The sequence below is a fragment of the Triturus cristatus genome, chromosome 8 (assembly GCF_964204655.1).
Source record: "Triturus cristatus chromosome 8, aTriCri1.1, whole genome shotgun sequence".
NCBI classification, from domain to species: Eukaryota; Metazoa; Chordata; class Amphibia; order Caudata; family Salamandridae; genus Triturus; species Triturus cristatus.
This window is the reverse complement of record NC_140591.1, coordinates 92,626,284-92,643,930: the sequence shown is the minus strand read 5'-3', so window position 1 is coordinate 92,643,930 and position 17,647 is coordinate 92,626,284. Positions and strand designations below refer to the sequence as shown.

The following is a 17,647-nucleotide window of genomic DNA, read 5'->3' as shown; positions in this document are numbered from 1 at the left end:
CCCGTCTGAGGTCGAAGCTACATGTGGGATAACAAATTAGAGCGGGTAGTTACATGTACAAGAAGGCGCGCAGTCTCAGCTCTTGGGGGGGATGCCCAGGAGTCCAGAAAAATGTGTCATCCGTGGAGGCCGTGGATAATGCCGAGGTGGAGGGTGGAACAAGTCTATGAGGTGATTGTAAAGTATTCCTTAGATGAGCTATTTTCCTGTTAAAGAAAGTTTTGGTCTCCTTCTTAAAGTGTGCCAGTGACGGAAGTCTTCTGATGGAGGGTGGGAGAGAGTGCCAGATTCTTGGAGCGGCCCCAGAGAAGGCTCGATTGCAGGTTTTTTTCTTCCCGAAGCGTGCTTTTTGGCAGATCGGGAGTTTCTGGCCTGTCCGGATATCACGAGTTTTTGTGCAAGATATGTAGGTGAATTCGCGTACAGAGCTTTGTGAGTTATGCAAGCCACTTCAAATTGTATTCTGGCCTTCTGGGGAAGCCAGTTCAGAGCTTTGAGGTGGGGAGAGATGTGGTCAAATTGTTTTCAACCCGTTACGAGTCTGGCGGCGGTGTTGAGGCAGGCTTTCAACGGGGCCAGAGAGTTCTTGGGTAGCCCTGCAAGAGTAGAGCATCCATATTCAAGTCTGGAAATGACTAGGGCCTGGGTTGCCATTTTAAGGCCGGACACATCGAGGAAGGGTTTTAGGTTTCTTAGGTAGCTCGGGTGGAATCTAGCCGTTTTGGCCATCGCGTTTATACGGCCATGCATATGCAAGCTGCCGTCAAGGGTTATTCCCAGGGATTTCGCCGACTCAATAATGGTAGGAGGGCAGTTGAGTGCAGTGATGGTCTTGATCCATTCCTGGATGTCTGGGTTTGGTTTGGGTGGGGGGGGGGGGTCAGAAGGAATTCCGTTTTGTTTGCGTTGAGTTTAAGCTGGTTGCTGGTGAGCCAGTGGACTGGCCGCTTCAGTGCCTCGTTTAGGGAGAAAATGTCCTCGGGGAAAGAGATTTTTATGTAGACCTGTGTACGGTGGGCGTACATAAGGTAGGAGATGTTGGCGGCAGAAGTGTGAAATAAGCAAGCGCACGGCTGGTGAAAGCCAGGGCTGTGCTTGGCTATCTGTAGCAAGCTTGCCAAGGGAGGGCAGTTGTTGAAGGGAAGTGTGCAAGTGTGCGCAGCGCAGAAGGTTCCAGAGTGGCGGGTGGTGTGAGCACAAGAGGCCTGAACAGGCAGCCTCCCATGCCTACGGCCATACCACCCTGAATGCGCCCGATCTCGTCCGATCTCGGAAGCTAAGCAGGGTCGGGCCTGGTTAGTACTTGGATGGGAGACCGCCTGGGAATACCAGGTGCTGTAGGCATTTTGCCACTCGCTGCTGCGCGTCCCCTGCACAATCACACCTAATCTTCCTGGCTCATAGCATTTTCTAACAAATATACATATATTCTGCTCTCCTCCTCTCCCTCCTCCTCTTTGTTTTTTTTTTTTATTTATTTATAAAGAAACCGGCAACGAGTTTACAATATGCGTGGCCCTTAACTTTAAACTCGAAAACTGAAAGAAAATGAAGAAAAACTTTGCCCTAAGACAGGACAGAGGACCCCTAGCTAAGGCTGGGGAGCTGCTGCAAGCTGCCGCTGCTGATGGGCTGCGCCGGCCCCGGTTCCGGGGGCCCCCCTCCCTCGGCTGGGCTGTCCGAGGCAGCCCGGGAGCAGGGGCCCGCTGAGGCGGAGAGCCAGGCCCGTGACATTAAGGGCCATGGACCCAGGCAGTACTCGGACCCTCGCCTCACTCTCTTTTCTATACGGACAGAGGGGGCGGGGCACGGACATTATTTGCATATGAGGGGCCAGTTCTTGGTGTTTTTTCTTTTTTTACAAAAAGACAGGAGACTTGCGGCAGCCAGAGATTGAGGGTAAAGAAGTTGCCTCCCCAGAGTTCGGGTGAGCATCAGCTGCTGAGCGGGAGTCCCTGCAGCCCCCGGCACATAGAGAAGTGTCCCGAGCAGAGTGCCTTGGAGGCCAGGGCGAAGCAAGTGCCTGGAGGCCAGTGCGAAGCAAGGCTAGGCGGCGCTTGTTAAAAAGGTCCGGCTGCTGGTCTGCTGCTAATGCCGGCCCCTAAAGAAGGGTGGTCGCAGCCAGCCTGTGCGAAAGTGTAAAGTAAGCAAGTGCAAGAGAGGGCTGTGCTTGGCAGTGTGCAGGAAGTTTGATATGGAGGGCAGGTGTTAAAGGGAAATGTGCAAAGGTACTCGAGGGACGCCTGGTGATGACACGCGGGCTGCCGCAGCACAAGAGGCCTGAACAGGCACGCTCTCGTGCCTACGGCCATACCACCCTGAATGCGCCCGATCTCGTCCGATCTCGGAAGCTAAGCAGGGTCGGGCCTGGTTAGTACTTGGATGGGAGACCGCCTGGGAATACCAGGTGCTGTAGGCATTTTGCCTCTCTGACCAATGGCACTTCCGTTTTTTTGGGGGCGGGATCTATTCTACTCTTTTATTTTTTGTTTCTTAAAAAAAAAAAAAAACGCCATCAGGTTCGCAACACTCAGGGCCCATAACTTTCCGCTCGGATATTGAACATTCGGCTGCGCTTTACACTGGGTCCAGAAAGAAAAAAAGCTGTGCCATAAGACAGAACACGGGACCGACTCCAACACCCCCCCCCCCCCCCCCCCCCCACCCCCACCCCAACCCCGCAAGATGTGGTTTTCTTCTCTCGGCGGCGCAGAGCTGCTGCACGGGCCAGCATCGGTTCCAGGTCCCCATCTATTGGCTTTCCCCAGCAGCCCGAAAGCAGGGGGGGTGAGCCGGAGAGCCAGGCAGCGAGGGCCGCCGAGTACAACCGAGAGGGGTGCGGGGCGCACACACACGCACACACATACGCACTCACTTACACCCATGCATTCACAAGCAGACACTCGCACACACCCCGTACACAACACTCACTCACAAATACACATACATTCATACATGCGCACACGAACAAACGAACCAAACGGCGTCAAGAAAAAAGCAACACTTACCTGCTGCAGGCCTCCGGGAGCTGCCAAGAGGGTTGCCACTGCTACCTTGGTCAGCCAATGAGGGGAGGCAGCAGTCGCTCACTCGTTACAGAGCAGGATGGGGACAGAGTCGGTGACAGACACTCGGCCGTTGGCGCTTCGGGGTTTAAAAATGAAGCGTCCAGCTACGAGGCTTTCACTGAAGCTCTCCCTCAACAGGAGGGGAGGGCCTCAAGGACCTTTTGCTGAGCCGAGGAGGTCAGGCCCACCAGAGCTGTGACATCCTCAGCCCAGCAAACCTCAGCTTAGGCAGCCGGGAGCCTGCGCATTTAGCGCATCTCCAACTCCTGGCCTGAACATAAAGAGTGTCTGTCAAGCTGACCTTTCTTCAGCCTGACATACACTCCTTATGTCCAAAAGGGCGGGGGCGTGGCCTCACCGCCTTTAAGGACGGGCGGCTGCTGAAGTCAGGCCGTTGGCAACGAGGACCACGCAACCATAGAGCACTCAGACCCTCATCTCAGTCTCTCTTCTCTATACACACGGTGGCAGGCCCTGGACATGGACGTGATTTGCATACGAGGGCTCGGTCTCTGATAAAAAAAAAGAAAAGAAAACTTGCAGCCAGAGCTCCCTGGGAAAAAAAATTGCCATGCCAATGCTTCTGCGGGTGAGCATGAGTTGAAGAGTTGTAGTCCGGCAGCCCCTGCCACATGGCGGAGCGGCCCGATAGAGTGCCTTAGAGCCCAGTGCAAAGCAAGGCCAGGCTCTTGGTGAAAACACCAGGCTGCTGGTTTGCTAGCTCCCCAGCTGGCACCTATAGGGAGGTCGGAGCCTGCGTGTCATTTATTTATTTATTTATAGTTTTATAGAGCGCGAACCAGACCCGTGAGGGTATCAGAGCGCTTTACAGGATTGAGGGGGAGGAAAACAACGCATAAGGATGGGAGGGATCAGATTGGGAGAGATAGGGATACAATATACAGGAGGAGCACGCAGTCTAAGGTCCAAGCTACATGTGGGAGAAAATTGAAGCATGCAGATAAAAAAACCATACAAGAAGGTTTCCATATCCACGAGGTGCACCCCGTCTGAGGTCGAAGCTACATGTGGGATAACAAATTAGAGCGGGTAGTTACATGTACAAGAAGGCGCGCAGTCTCAGCTCTTGGGGGGGATGCCCAGGAGTCCAGAAAAATGTGTCATCCGTGGAGGCCGTGGATAATGCCGAGGTGGAGGGTGGAACAAGTCTATGAGGTGATTGTAAAGTATTCCTTAGATGAGCTATTTTCCTGTTAAAGAAAGTTTTGGTCTCCTTCTTAAAGTGTGCCAGTGACGGAAGTCTTCTGATGGAGGGTGGGAGAGAGTGCCAGATTCTTGGAGCGGCCCCAGAGAAGGCTCGATTGCAGGTTTTTTTCTTCCCGAAGCGTGCTTTTTGGCAGATCGGGAGTTTCTGGCCTGTCCGGATATCACGAGTTTTTGTGCAAGATATGTAGGTGAATTCGCGTACAGAGCTTTGTGAGTTATGCAAGCCACTTCAAATTGTATTCTGGCCTTCTGGGGAAGCCAGTTCAGAGCTTTGAGGTGGGGAGAGATGTGGTCAAATTGTTTTCAACCCGTTACGAGTCTGGCGGCGGTGTTGAGGCAGGCTTTCAACGGGGCCAGAGAGTTCTTGGGTAGCCCTGCAAGAGTAGAGCATCCATATTCAAGTCTGGAAATGACTAGGGCCTGGGTTGCCATTTTAAGGCCGGACACATCGAGGAAGGGTTTTAGGTTTCTTAGGTAGCTCGGGTGGAATCTAGCCGTTTTGGCCATCGCGTTTATACGGCCATGCATATGCAAGCTGCCGTCAAGCAAGCTGCCGTCAAGGGTTATTCCCAGGGATTTCGCCGACTCAATAATGGTAGGAGGGCAGTTGAGTGCAGTGATGGTCTTGATCCATTCCTGGATGTCTGGGTTTGGTTTGGGGTGGGGGGGGGGGGTCAGAAGGAATTCCGTTTTGTTTGCGTTGAGTTTAAGCTGGTTGCTGGTGAGCCAGTGGACTGGCCGCTTCAGTGCCTCGTTTAGGGAGAAAATGTCCTCGGGGAAAGAGATTTTTATGTAGACCTGTGTACGGTGGGCGTACATAAGGTAGGAGATGTTGGCGGCAGAAGTGTGAAATAAGCAAGCGCACGGCTGGTGAAAGCCAGGGCTGTGCTTGGCTATCTGTAGCAAGCTTGCCAAGGGAGGGCAGTTGTTGAAGGGAAGTGTGCAAGTGTGCGCAGCGCAGAAGGTTCCAGAGTGGCGGGTGGTGTGAGCACAAGAGGCCTGAACAGGCAGCCTCCCATGCCTACGGCCATACCACCCTGAATGCGCCCGATCTCGTCCGATCTCGGAAGCTAAGCAGGGTCGGGCCTGGTTAGTACTTGGATGGGAGACCGCCTGGGAATACCAGGTGCTGTAGGCATTTTGCCACTCGCTGCTGCGCAGTCCCCTGCACAATCACACCTAATCTTCCTGGCTCATAGCATTTTCTAACAAATATACATATATTCTGCTCTCCTCCTCTCCCTCCTCCTCTTTGTTTTTTTTTTTTATTTATTTATAAAGAAACCGGCAACGAGTTTACAATATGCGTGGCCCTTAACTTTAAACTCGAAAACTGAAAGAAAATGAAGAAAAACTTTGCCCTAAGACAGGACAGAGGACCCCTAGCTAAGGCTGGGGAGCTGCTGCAAGCTGCCGCTGCTGATGGGCTGCGCCGGCCCCGGTTCCGGGGGCCCCCTCCCTCGGCTGGCTGTCCGAGGCAGCCCGGGAGCAGGGGCCCGCTGAGGCGGAGAGCCAGGCCCGTGACATTAAGGGCCATGGACCCAGGCAGTACTCGGACCCTCGCCTCACTCTCTTTTCTATACGGACAGAGGGGGCGGGGCACGGACATTATTTGCATATGAGGGGCCAGTTCTTGGTGTTTTTTTCTTTTTTTACAAAAAGACAGGAGACTTGCGGCAGCCAGAGATTGAGGGTAAAGAAGTTGCCTCCCCAGAGTTCGGGTGAGCATCAGCTGCTGAGCGGGAGTCCCTGCAGCCCCCGGCACATAGAGAAGTGTCCCGAGCAGAGTGCCTTGGAGGCCAGGGCGAAGCAAGTGCCTGGAGGCCAGTGCGAAGCAAGGCTAGGCGGCGCTTGTTAAAAAGGTCCGGCTGCTGGTCTGCTGCTAATGCCGGCCCCTAAAGAAGGGTGGTCGCAGCCAGCCTGTGCGAAAGTGTAAAGTAAGCAAGTGCAAGAGAGGGCTGTGCTTGGCAGTGTGCAGGAAGTTTGATATGGAGGGCAGGTGTTAAAGGGAAATGTGCAAAGGTACTCGAGGGACGCCTGGTGATGACACGCGGGCTGCCGCAGCACAAGAGGCCTGAACAGGCACGCTCTCGTGCCTACGGCCATACCACCCTGAATGCGCCCGATCTCGTCCGATCTCGGAAGCTAAGCAGGGTCGGGCCTGGTTAGTACTTGGATGGGAGACCGCCTGGGAATACCAGGTGCTGTAGGCATTTTGCCTCTCTGACCAATGGCACTTCCGTTTTTTTGGGGGCGGGATCTATTCTACTCTTTTATTTTTGTTTCTTAAAAAAAAAAAAAAACGCATCAGTTCGCAACACTCAGGGCCCATAACTTTCCGCTCGGATATTGAACATTCGGCTGCGCTTTACACTGGGTCCAGAAAGAAAAAAAGCTGTGCCATAAGACAGAACACGGGACCGACTCCAACACCCCCCCCCCCCCCCCCCCCCCCCACCCCCACCCCAACCCCGCAAGATGTGGTTTCTTCTCTCGGCGGCGCAGAGCTGCTGCACGGGCCAGCATCGGTTCCAGGTCCCCATCTATTGGCTTTCCCCAGCAGCCCGAAAGCAGGGGGGTGAGCCGGAGAGCCAGGCAGCGAGGGGCCGCCGAGTACAACCGAGAGGGGTGCGGGGCGCACACACACGCACACACATACGCACTCACTTACACCCATGCATTCACAAGCAGACACTCGCACACACCCCGTACACAACACTCACTCACAAATACACATACATTCATACATGCGCACACGAACAAACGAACCAAACGGCGTCAAGAAAAAAGCAACACTTACCTGCTGCAGGCCTCCGGGAGCTGCCAAGAGGGTTGCCACTGCTACCTTGGTCAGCCAATGAGGGGAGGCAGCAGTCGCTCACTCGTTACAGAGCAGGATGGGGACAGAGTCGGTGACAGACACTCGGCCGTTGGCGCTTCGGGGTTTAAAAAATGAAGCGTCCAGCTACGAGGCTTTCACTGAAGCTCTCCCTCAACAGGAGGGGAGGGCCTCAAGGACCTTTTGCTGAGCCGAGGAGGTCAGGCCCACCAGAGCTGTGACATCCTCAGCCCAGCAAACCTCAGCTTAGGCAGCCGGGAGCCTGCGCATTTAGCGCATCTCCAACTCCTGGCCTGAACATAAAGAGTGTCTGTCAAGCTGACCTTTCTTCAGCCTGACATACACTCCTTATGTCCAAAAGGGCGGGGCGTGGCCTCACCGCCTTTAAGGACGGGCGGCTGCTGAAGTCAGGCCGTTGGCAACGAGGACCACGCAACCATAGAGCACTCAGACCCTCATCTCAGTCTCTCTTCTCTATACACACGGTGGCAGGCCCTGGACATGGACGTGATTTGCATACGAGGGCTCGGTCTCTGATAAAAAAAAAGAAAAGAAAACTTGCAGCCAGAGCTCCCTGGGAAAAAAAATTGCCATGCCAATGCTTCTGCGGGTGAGCATGAGTTGAAGAGTTGTAGTCCGGCAGCCCCTGCCACATGGCGGAGCGGCCCGATAGAGTGCCTTAGAGCCCAGTGCAAAGCAAGGCCAGGCTCTTGGTGAAAACACCAGGCTGCTGGTTTGCTAGCTCCCCAGCTGGCACCTATAGGGAGGTCGGAGCCTGCGTGTCATTTATTTATTTATTTATAGTTTTATAGAGCGCGAAACCAGACCCGTGAGGGTATCAGAGCGCTTTACAGGATTGAGGGGGAGGAAAACAACGCAATAAGGTATGGGAGGGATCAGATTGGGAGAGATAGGGATACAATATACAGGAGGAGCACGCAGTCTAAGGTCCAAGCTACATGTGGGAGAAAATTGAAGCATGCAGATAAAAAACCATACAAGAAGGTTTCCATATCCACGAGGTGCACCCCGTCTGAGGTCGAAGCTACATGTGGGATAACAAATTAGAGCGGGTAGTTACATGTACAAGAAGGCGCGCAGTCTCAGCTCTTGGGGGGGATGCCCAGGAGTCCAGAAAAATGTGTCATCCGTGGAGGCCGTGGATAATGCCGAGGTGGAGGGTGGAACAAGTCTATGAGGTGATTGTAAAGTATTCCTTAGATGAGCTATTTTCCTGTTAAAGAAAGTTTTGGTCTCCTTCTTAAAGTGTGCCAGTGACGGAAGTCTTCTGATGGAGGGTGGGAGAGAGTGCCAGATTCTTGGAGCGGCCCCAGAGAAGGCTCGATTGCAGGTTTTTTTCTTCCCGAAGCGTGCTTTTTGGCAGATCGGGAGTTTTCTGGCCTGTCCGGATATCACGAGTTTTTGTGCAAGATATGTAGGTGAATTCGCGTACAGAGCTTTGTGAGTTATGCAAGCCACTTCAAATTGTATTCTGCCTTCTGGGGAAGCCAGTTCAGAGCTTTGAGGTGGGGAGAGATGTGGTCAAATTGTTTTCAACCCGTTACGAGTCTGGCGGCGGTGTTGAGGCAGGCTTTCAACGGGGCCAGAGAGTTCTTGGGTAGCCCTGCAAGAGTAGAGCATCCATATTCAAGTCTGGAAATGACTAGGGCCTGGGTTGCCATTTTAAGGCCGGACACATCGAGGAAGGGTTTTAGGTTTCTTAGGTAGCTCGGGTGGAATTCTAGCCGTTTTGGCCATCGCGTTTATACGGCCATGCATATGCAAGCTGCCGTCAAGGGTTATTCCCAGGGATTTCGCCGACTCAATAATGGTAGGAGGGCAGTTGAGTGCAGTGATGGTCTTGATCCATTCCTGGATGTCTGGGTTTGGTTTGGGTGGGGGGGGGGGGGGTCAGAAGGAATTCCGTTTTGTTTGCGTTGAGTTTAAGCTGGTTGCTGGTGAGCCAGTGGACTGGCCGCTTCAGTGCCTCGTTTAGGGAGAAAATGTCCTCGGGGAAAGAGATTTTTATGTAGACCTGTGTACGGTGGGCGTACATAAGGTAGGAGATGTTGGCGGCAGAAGTGTGAAATAAGCAAGCGCACGGCTGGTGAAAGCCAGGGCTGTGCTTGGCTATCTGTAGCAAGCTTGCCAAGGGAGGGCAGTTGTTGAAGGGAAGTGTGCAAGTGTGCGCAGCGCAGAAGGTTCCAGAGTGGCGGGTGGTGTGAGCACAAGAGGCCTGAACAGGCAGCCTCCCATGCCTACGGCCATACCACCCTGAATGCGCCCGATCTCGTCCGATCTCGGAAGCTAAGCAGGGTCGGGCCTGGTTAGTACTTGGATGGGAGACCGCCTGGGAATACCAGGTGCTGTAGGCATTTTGCCACTCGCTGCTGCGCGTCCCCTGCACAATCACACCTAATCTTCCTGGCTCATAGCATTTTCTAACAAATATACATATATTCTGCTCTCCTCCTCTCCCTCTCTCCTCTTTGTTTTTTTTTTTTATTTATTTATAAAGAAACCGGCAACTGAGTTTACAATATGCGTGGCCCTTAACTTTAAACTCGAAAACTGAAAGAAAATGAAGAAAAACTTTGCCCTAAGACAGGACAGAGGACCCCTAGCTAAGGCTGGGGAGCTGCTGCAAGCTGCCGCTGCTGATGGGCTGCGCCGGCCCCGGTTCCGGGGGCCCCCCTCCCTCGGCTGGGCTGTCCGAGGCAGCCCGGGAGCAGGGGCCCGCTGAGGCGGAGAGCCAGGCCCGTGACATTAAGGGCCATGGACCCAGGCAGTACTCGGACCCTCGCCTCACTCTCTTTTCTATACGGACAGAGGGGGCGGGGCACGGACATTATTTGCATATGAGGGGCCAGTTCTTGGTGTTTTTTCTTTTTTACAAAAAGACAGGAGACTTGCGGCAGCCAGAGATTGAGGGTAAAGAAGTTGCCTCCCCAGAGTTCGGGTGAGCATCAGCTGCTGAGCGCGAGTCCCTGCAGCCCCCGGCACATAGAGAAGTGTCCCGAGCAGAGTGCCTTGGAGGCCAGGGCGAAGCAAGTGCCTGGAGGCCAGTGCGAAGCAAGGCTAGGCGGCGCTTTGTTAAAAAGGTCCGGCTGCTGGTCTGCTGCTAATGCCGGCCCCTAAAGAAGGGTGGTCGCAGCCAGCCTGTGCGAAAGTGTAAAGTAAGCAAGTGCAAGAGAGGGCTGTGCTTGGCAGTGTGCAGGAAGTTTGATATGGAGGGCAGGTGTTAAAGGGAAATGTGCAAAGGTACTCGAGGGACGCCTGGTGATGACACGCGGGCTGCCGCAGCACAAGAGGCCTGAACAGGCACGCTCTCGTGCCTACGGCCATACCACCCTGAATGCGCCCGATCTCGTCCGATCTCGGAAGCTAAGCAGGGTCGGGCCTGGTTAGTACTTGGATGGGAGACCGCCTGGGAATACCAGGTGCTGTAGGCATTTTGCCTCTCTGACCAATGGCACTTCCGTTTTTTTGGGGGCGGGATCTATTCTACTCTTTTATTTTTTGTTTCTTAAAAAAAAAAAAAAACGCCATCAGGTTCGCAACACTCAGGGCCCATAACTTTCCGCTCGGATATTGAACATTCGGCTGCGCTTTACACTGGGTCCAGAAAGAAAAAAAGCTGTGCCATAAGACAGAACACGGGACCGACTCCAACACCCCCCCCCCCCCCCCCCCCCCCCAAACCCCGCAAGATGTGGTTTTCTTCTCTCGGCGGCGCAGAGCTGCTGCACGGGCCAGCATCGGTTCCAGGTCCCCATCTATTGGCTTTCCCCAGCAGCCCGAAAGCAGGGGGGGTGAGCCGGAGAGCCAGGCAGCGAGGGCCGCCGAGTACAACCGAGAGGGGTGCGGGGCGCACACACACGCACACACATACGCACTCACTTACACCCATGCATTCACAAGCAGACACTCGCACACACCCCGTACACAACACTCACTCACAAATACACATACATTCATACATGCGCACACGAACAAACGAACCAAACGGCGTCAAGAAAAAAGCAACACTTACCTGCTGCAGGCCTCCGGGAGCTGCCAAGAGGGTTGCCACTGCTACCTTGGTCAGCCAATGAGGGGAGGCAGCAGTCGCTCACTCGTTACAGAGCAGGATGGGGACAGAGTCGGTGACAGACACTCGGCCGTTGGCGCTTCGGGGTTTAAAAATGAAGCGTCCAGCTACGAGGCTTTCACTGAAGCTCTCCCTCAACAGGAGGGGAGGGCCTCAAGGACCTTTTGCTGAGCCGAGGAGGTCAGGCCCACCAGAGCTGTGACATCCTCAGCCCAGCAAACCTCAGCTTAGGCAGCCGGGAGCCTGCGCATTTAGCGCATCTCCAACTCCTGGCCTGAACATAAAGAGTGTCTGTCAAGCTGACCTTTCTTCAGCCTGACATACACTCCTTATGTCCAAAAGGGCGGGGGCGTGGCCTCACCGCCTTTAAGGACGGGCGGCTGCTGAAGTCAGGCCGTTGGCAACGAGGACCACGCAACCATAGAGCACTCAGACCCTCATCTCAGTCTCTCTTCTCTATACACACGGTGGCAGGCCCTGGACATGGACGTGATTTGCATACGAGGGCTCGGTCTCTGATAAAAAAAAAGAAAAGAAAACTTGCAGCCAGAGCTCCCTGGGAAAAAAAATTGCCATGCCAATGCTTCTGCGGGTGAGCATGAGTTGAAGAGTTGTAGTCCGGCAGCCCCTGCCACATGGCGGAGCGGCCCGATAGAGTGCCTTAGAGCCCAGTGCAAAGCAAGGCCAGGCTCTTGGTGAAAACACCAGGCTGCTGGTTTGCTAGCTCCCCAGCTGGCACCTATAGGGAGGTCGGAGCCTGCGTGTCATTTATTTATTTATTTATAGTTTTATAGAGCGCGAACCAGACCCGTGAGGGTATCAGAGCGCTTTACAGGATTGAGGGGGAGGAAAACAACGCATAAGGATGGGAGGGATCAGATTGGGAGAGATAGGGAGACAATATACAGGAGGAGCACGCAGTCTAAGGTCCAAGCTACATGTGGGAGAAAATTGAAGCATGCAGATAAAAAAACCATACAAGAAGGTTTCCATATCCACGAGGTGCACCCCGTCTGAGGTCGAAGCTACATGTGGGATAACAAATTAGAGCGGGTAGTTACATGTACAAGAAGGCGCGCAGTCTCAGCTCTTGGGGGGGATGCCCAGGAGTCCAGAAAAATGTGTCATCCGTGGAGGCCGTGGATAATGCCGAGGTGGAGGGTGGAACAAGTCTATGTGATTGTAAAGTATTCCTTAGATGAGCTATTTTCCTGTTAAAGAAAGTTTTGGTCTCCTTCTTAAAGTGTGCCAGTGACGGAAGTCTTCTGATGGAGGGTGGGAGAGAGTGCCAGATTCTTGGAGCGGCCCCAGAGAAGGCTCGATTGCAGGTTTTTTTCTTCCCGAAGCGTGCTTTTTGGCAGATCGGGAGTTTCTGGCCTGTCCGGATATCACGAGTTTTTGTGCAAGATATGTAGGTGAATTCGCGTACAGAGCTTTGTGAGTTATGCAAGCCACTTCAAATTGTATTCTGGCCTTCTGGGGAAGCCAGTTCAGAGCTTTGAGGTGGGGAGAGATGTGGTCAAATTGTTTTCAACCCGTTACGAGTCTGGCGGCGGTGTTGAGGCAGGCTTTCAACGGGGCCAGAGAGTTCTTGGGTAGCCCTGCAAGAGTAGAGCATCCATATTCAAGTCTGGAAATGACTAGGGCCTGGGTTGCCATTTTAAGGCCGGACACATCGAGGAAGGGTTTTAGGTTTCTTAGGTAGCTCGGGTGGAATCTAGCCGTTTTGGCCATCGCGTTTATACGGCCATGCATATGCAAGCTGCCGTCAAGGGTTATTCCCAGGGATTTCGCCGACTCAATAATGGTAGGAGGGCAGTTGAGTGCAGTGATGGTCTTGATCCATTCCTGGATGTCTGGGTTTGGTTTGGGTGGGGGGGGGGGGTCAGAAGGAATTCCGTTTTGTTTGCGTTGAGTTTAAGCTGGTTGCTGGTGAGCCAGTGGACTGGCCGCTTCAGTGCCTCGTTTAGGGAGAAAATGTCCTCGGGGAAAGAGATTTTTATGTAGACCTGTGTACGGTGGGCGTACATAAGGTAGGAGATGTTGGCGGCAGAAGTGTGAAATAAGCAAGCGCACGGCTGGTGAAAGCCAGGGCTGTGCTTGGCTATCTGTAGCAAGCTTGCCAAGGGAGGGCAGTTGTTGAAGGGAAGTGTGCAAGTGTGCGCAGCGCAGAAGGTTCCAGAGTGGCGGGTGGTGTGAGCACAAGAGGCCTGAACAGGCAGCCTCCCATGCCTACGGCCATACCACCCTGAATGCGCCCGATCTCGTCCGATCTCGGAAGCTAAGCAGGGTCGGGCCTGGTTAGTACTTGGATGGGAGACCGCCTGGGAATACCAGGTGCTGTAGGCATTTTGCCACTCGCTGCTGCGCGTCCCCTGCACAATCACACCTAATCTTCCTGGCTCATAGCATTTTCTAACAAATATACATATATTCTGCTCTCCTCCTCTCCCTCCTCCTCTTTGTTTTTTTTTTTTATTTATTTATAAAGAAACCGGCAACGAGTTTACAATATGCGTGGCCCTTAACTTTAAACTCGAAAACTGAAAGAAAATGAAGAAAAACTTTGCCCTAAGACAGGACAGAGGACCCCTAGCTAAGGCTGGGGAGCTGCTGCAAGCTGCCGCTGCTGATGGGCTGCGCCGGCCCCGGTTCCGGGGGCCCCCCTCCCTCGGCTGGGCTGTCCGAGGCAGCCCGGGAGCAGGGGCCCGCTGAGGCGGAGAGCCAGGCCCGTGACATTAAGGGCCATGGACCCAGGCAGTACTCGGACCCTCGCCTCACTCTCTTTTCTATACGGACAGAGGGGGCGGGGCACGGACATTATTTGCATATGAGGGGCCAGTTCTTGGTGTTTTTTCTTTTTTTACAAAAAGACAGGAGACTTGCGGCAGCCAGAGATTGAGGGTAAAGAAGTTGCCTCCCCAGAGTTCGGGTGAGCATCAGCTGCTGAGCGGGAGTCCCTGCAGCCCCCGGCACATAGAGAAGTGTCCCGAGCAGAGTGCCTTGGAGGCCAGGGCGAAGCAAGTGCCTGGAGGCCAGTGCGAAGCAAGGCTAGGCGGCGCTTGTTAAAAAGGTCCGGCTGCTGGTCTGCTGCTAATGCCGGCCCCTAAAGAAGGGTGGTCGCAGCCAGCCTGTGCGAAAGTGTAAAGTAAGCAAGTGCAAGAGAGGGCTGTGCTTGGCAGTGTGCAGGAAGTTTGATATGGAGGGCAGGTGTTAAAGGGAAATGTGCAAAGGTACTCGAGGGACGCCTGGTGATGACACGCGGGCTGCCGCAGCACAAGAGGCCTGAACAGGCACGCTCTCGTGCCTACGGCCATACCACCCTGAATGCGCCCGATCTCGTCCGATCTCGGAAGCTAAGCAGGGTCGGGCCTGGTTAGTACTTGGATGGGAGACCGCCTGGGAATACCAGGTGCTGTAGGCATTTTGCCTCTCTGACCAATGGCACTTCCGTTTTTTTGGGGGCGGGATCTATTCTACTCTTTTATTTTTTGTTTCTTAAAAAAAAAAAAAAAACGCCATCAGGTTCGCAACACTCAGGGCCCATAACTTTCCGCTCGGATATTGAACATTCGGCTGCGCTTTACACTGGGTCCAGAAAGAAAAAAAGCTGTGCCATAAGACAGAACACGGGACCGACTCCAACACCCCCCCCCCCCCCCCCCCACCCCCACCCCAACCCCGCAAGATGTGGTTTTCTTCTCTCGGCGGCGCAGAGCTGCTGCACGGGCCAGCATCGGTTCCAGGTCCCCATCTATTGGCTTTCCCCAGCAGCCCGAAAGCAGGGGGGGTGAGCCGGAGAGCCAGGCAGCGAGGGCCGCCGAGTACAACCGAGAGGGGTGCGGGGCGCACACACACGCACACACATACGCACTCACTTACACCCATGCATTCACAAGCAGACACTCGCACACACCCCGTACACAACACTCACTCACAAATACACATACATTCATACATGCGCACACGAACAAACGAACCAAACGGCGTCAAGAAAAAAGCAACACTTACCTGCTGCAGGCCTCCGGGAGCTGCCAAGAGGGTTGCCACTGCTACCTTGGTCAGCCAATGAGGGGAGGCAGCAGTCGCTCACTCGTTACAGAGCAGGATGGGGACAGAGTCGGTGACAGACACTCGGCCGTTGGCGCTTCGGGGTTTAAAAATGAAGCGTCCAGCTACGAGGCTTTCACTAAAGCTCTCCCTCAACAGGAGGGGAGGGCCTCAAGGACCTTTTGCTGAGCCGAGGAGGTCAGGCCCACCAGAGCTGTGACATCCTCAGCCCAGCAAACCTCAGCTTAGGCAGCCGGGAGCCTGCGCATTTAGCGCATCTCCAACTCCTGGCCTGAACATAAAGAGTGTCTGTCAAGCTGACCTTTCTTCAGCCTGACATACACTCCTTATGTCCAAAAGGGCGGGGGCGTGGCCTCACCGCCTTTAAGGACGGGCGGCTGCTGAAGTCAGGCCGTTGGCAACGAGGACCACGCAACCATAGAGCACTCAGACCCTCATCTCAGTCTCTCTTCTCTATACACACGGTGGCAGGCCCTGGACATGGACGTGATTTGCATACGAGGGCTCGGTCTCTGATAAAAAAAAAGAAAAGAAAACTTGCAGCCAGAGCTCCCTGGGAAAAAAAATTGCCATGCCAATGCTTCTGCGGGTGAGCATGAGTTGAAGAGTTGTAGTCCGGCAGCCCCTGCCACATGGCGGAGCGGCCCGATAGAGTGCCTTAGAGCCCAGTGCAAAGCAAGGCCAGGCTCTTGGTGAAAACACCAGGCTGCTGGTTTGCTAGCTCCCCAGCTGGCACCTATAGGGAGGTCGGAGCCTGCGTGTCATTTATTTATTTATTTATAGTTTTATAGAGCGCGAACCAGACCCGTGAGGGTATCAGAGCGCTTTACAGGATTGAGGGGGAGGAAAACAACGCATAAGGATGGGAGGGATCAGATTGGGAGAGATAGGGATACAATATACAGGAGGAGCACGCAGTCTAAGGTCCAAGCTACATGTGGGAGAAAATTGAAGCATGCAGATAAAAAAACCATACAAGAAGGTTTCCATATCCACGAGGTGCACCCCGTCTGAGGTCGAAGCTACATGTGGGATAACAAATTAGAGCGGGTAGTTACATGTACAAGAAGGCGCGCAGTCTCAGCTCTTGGGGGGGATGCCCAGGAGTCCAGAAAAATGTGTCATCCGTGGAGGCCGTGGATAATGCCGAGGTGGAGGGTGGAACAAGTCTATGAGGTGATTGTAAAGTATTCCTTAGATGAGCTATTTTCCTGTTAAAGAAAGTTTTGGTCTCCTTCTTAAAGTGTGCCAGTGACGGAAGTCTTCTGATGGAGGGTGGGAGAGAGTGCCAGATTCTTGGAGCGGCCCCAGAGAAGGCTCGATTGCAGGTTTTTTTCTTCCCGAAGCGTGCTTTTTGGCAGATCGGGAGTTTCTGGCCTGTCCGGATATCACGAGTTTTTGTGCAAGATATGTAGGTGAATTCGCGTACAGAGCTTTGTGAGTTATGCAAGCCACTTCAAATTGTATTCTGGCCTTCTGGGGAAGCCAGTTCAGAGCTTTGAGGTGGGGAGAGATGTGGTCAAATTGTTTTCAACCCGTTACGAGTCTGGCGGCGGTGTTGAGGCAGGCTTTCAACGGGGCCAGAGAGTTCTTGGGTAGCCCTGCAAGAGTAGAGCATCCATATTCAAGTCTGGAAATGACTAGGGCCTGGGTTGCCATTTTAAGGCCGGACACATCGAGGAAGGGTTTTAGGTTTCTTAGGTAGCTCGGGTGGAATCTAGCCGTTTTGGCCATCGCGTTTATACGGCCATGCATATGCAAGCTGCCGTCAAGGGTTATTCCCAGGGATTTCGCCGACTCAATAATGGTAGGAGGGCAGTTGAGTGCAGTGATGGTCTTGATCCATTCCTGGATGTCTGGGTTTGGTTTGGGTGGGGGGGGGGGGTCAGAAGGAATTCCGTTTTGTTTGCGTTGAGTTTAAGCTGGTTGCTGGTGAGCCAGTGGACTGGCCGCTTCAGTGCCTCGTTTAGGGAGAAAATGTCCTCGGGGAAAGAGATTTTTATGTAGACCTGTGTACGGTGGGCGTACATAAGGTAGGAGATGTTGGCGGCAGAAGTGTGAAATAAGCAAGCGCACGGCTGGTGAAAGCCAGGGCTGTGCTTGGCTATCTGTAGCAAGCTTGCCAAGGGAGGGCAGTTGTTGAAGGGAAGTGTGCAAGTGTGCGCAGCGCAGAAGGTTCCAGAGTGGCGGGTGGTGTGAGCACAAGAGGCCTGAACAGGCAGCCTCCCATGCCTACGGCCATACCACCCTGAATGCGCCCGATCTCGTCCGATCTCGGAAGCTAAGCAGGGTCGGGCCTGGTTAGTACTTGGATGGGAGACCGCCTGGGAATACCAGGTGCTGTAGGCATTT

The 17,647-nt window shown here is 53.9% G+C and overlaps 9 non-coding genes across 9 annotated transcripts; all 9 read left to right on the top strand.

The window, feature by feature from the left end:
* The first annotated feature begins 1,225 nt into the window (after positions 1-1,225).
* LOC146801591 (5S ribosomal RNA) lies at positions 1,226-1,344 on the top strand. Its single transcript, XR_014968303.1, has one exon. It is a non-coding gene; the product is annotated as a 5S ribosomal RNA (ribosomal RNA).
* A 956-nt stretch (positions 1,345-2,300) lies between these two features.
* LOC146801590 (5S ribosomal RNA) lies at positions 2,301-2,419 on the top strand. The gene has a single exon (XR_014968302.1). It is a non-coding gene; the product is annotated as a 5S ribosomal RNA (ribosomal RNA).
* A 2,895-nt stretch (positions 2,420-5,314) lies between these two features.
* LOC146801589 (5S ribosomal RNA) lies at positions 5,315-5,433 on the top strand. The gene has a single exon (XR_014968301.1). It is a non-coding gene; the product is annotated as a 5S ribosomal RNA (ribosomal RNA).
* Positions 5,434-6,389: 956 nt separating this feature from the next.
* LOC146801588 (5S ribosomal RNA) lies at positions 6,390-6,508 on the top strand. Its single transcript, XR_014968300.1, has one exon. It is a non-coding gene; the product is annotated as a 5S ribosomal RNA (ribosomal RNA).
* Positions 6,509-9,390: 2,882 nt separating this feature from the next.
* Positions 9,391-9,509, top strand: LOC146801587 (5S ribosomal RNA). Its single transcript, XR_014968299.1, has one exon. It is a non-coding gene; the product is annotated as a 5S ribosomal RNA (ribosomal RNA).
* A 958-nt stretch (positions 9,510-10,467) lies between these two features.
* LOC146801586 (5S ribosomal RNA) lies at positions 10,468-10,586 on the top strand. The gene has a single exon (XR_014968298.1). It is a non-coding gene; the product is annotated as a 5S ribosomal RNA (ribosomal RNA).
* A 2,868-nt stretch (positions 10,587-13,454) lies between these two features.
* LOC146801585 (5S ribosomal RNA) lies at positions 13,455-13,573 on the top strand. The gene has a single exon (XR_014968297.1). It is a non-coding gene; the product is annotated as a 5S ribosomal RNA (ribosomal RNA).
* A 956-nt stretch (positions 13,574-14,529) lies between these two features.
* On the top strand, positions 14,530-14,648 carry LOC146801584 (5S ribosomal RNA). Its single transcript, XR_014968296.1, has one exon. It is a non-coding gene; the product is annotated as a 5S ribosomal RNA (ribosomal RNA).
* A 2,877-nt stretch (positions 14,649-17,525) lies between these two features.
* Positions 17,526-17,644, top strand: LOC146801583 (5S ribosomal RNA). The gene has a single exon (XR_014968295.1). It is a non-coding gene; the product is annotated as a 5S ribosomal RNA (ribosomal RNA).
* Positions 17,645-17,647: the final 3 nt, after the last annotated feature.